Source organism: Dendrobates tinctorius, unplaced genomic scaffold (assembly GCF_039654945.1).
Source record: "Dendrobates tinctorius isolate UK_male_01 unplaced genomic scaffold, ASM3965494v1 ptg000114l, whole genome shotgun sequence".
In the NCBI taxonomy this organism is placed as follows: Eukaryota; Metazoa; Chordata; class Amphibia; order Anura; family Dendrobatidae; genus Dendrobates; species Dendrobates tinctorius.
The window spans coordinates 1,053,212-1,054,395 of NW_027361782.1; the positions used below are offsets into that span (position 1 = coordinate 1,053,212).

At 50.0% G+C, this 1,184-nt stretch overlaps 1 non-coding gene across 1 annotated transcript; it reads right to left on the bottom strand.

Annotated features, from left to right (window-relative positions):
- Window positions 1-562: 562 nt before the first annotated feature.
- TRNAV-UAC (transfer RNA valine (anticodon UAC)) lies at window positions 563-635 on the bottom strand. The gene has a single exon. It is a non-coding gene; the product is annotated as a tRNA-Val (tRNA).
- Between the last annotated feature and the right edge of the window lie 549 nt (window positions 636-1,184).

A 1,184-nucleotide genomic window follows, 5' to 3' on the forward strand; every position in this document is an offset into this window, starting at 1 on the left:
TCCTCTTTCTCACACATACAGGCACCGTCCTCTCTCTCACATGCACACTCCGTCCTCTCTCTTACACACACATGCTCCATCCTCTCTCTCACACATGCTCCCTCCCCTCTCACACGCACGCTCCCTCCTCCCTCTCACACACATCCACACACGCTCCTTCCTCTCTCTCACACACTCTCCTTCCCTCTCACATGCTCCTTCCCCTCTGTCTCTCATACACATACGCATGCTCCCTCCTCTCTCTCTCACACGCTCTGTTCTCCTCTCTCACACACTCCCTCCTCCCTCTCACACACACACGCTCCTTCCTCTCTCTCTCACACACATACATGTTCCCTCCTCTCTCTCACACACACAAACACGCACATCCTTTTCCCACTGTCGCCTCCGCCTGTCTGTAGCTAGCATCCTCCTGGAGCAGCAGTCTCATATATACCGAACGATAAGATTATATATAGAAAGCGTGTAAATAAGACGACGATGACCACAAAGGAATAGTAAAAATAGTCAATAAGTTGATTAATATCTACAGTTGTAAAAGTAAAAAAAACAAAAATAAAAATGGTTCCACTGGGGCTCGAACCCAGGACCTTCTGCGTGTAAAGCAGACGTGATAACCACTACACTATGGAACCTGTCAGTGCTGTGTTGCTGCTTGCTCTATATGGTGACTGCACTGAGGCCATCATCACAGCCACAAGAGGCATCGTGTCCTCTGTTTCATGAATGATGGGAAAAGGGTCACAGGGACCGTACACTGACGACTGATGGGAAAAGGGACACACGGACCGTACACTGACGAATGATGGGAAAAGGGACACACAGACCGTACGATGACGACTGATGGGAAAAGGGACACATGGACCATACACTGACGACTGATGGGAAAAGGGAGACATGGATCGTTCACTGATGACTGATGGGAAAAGGGAGACCTGGATTGTTCACTGATGACTGATGGGAAAAGGGACACACGGACCGTACACTGACGGCTGATAGGAAAAGGGACACATGGACCGTACACTGATGGCTGATGGGAAAAGGGACACACGGACCATACACTGATGACTGATGGGAAAAGGGACACACGGAACGTACACTGATGACTGATGGGAAAAGGGACACACGGACCGTACACTGACGACTGATGGGAAAAGGGACACACGGACCGTACACTGATGGCT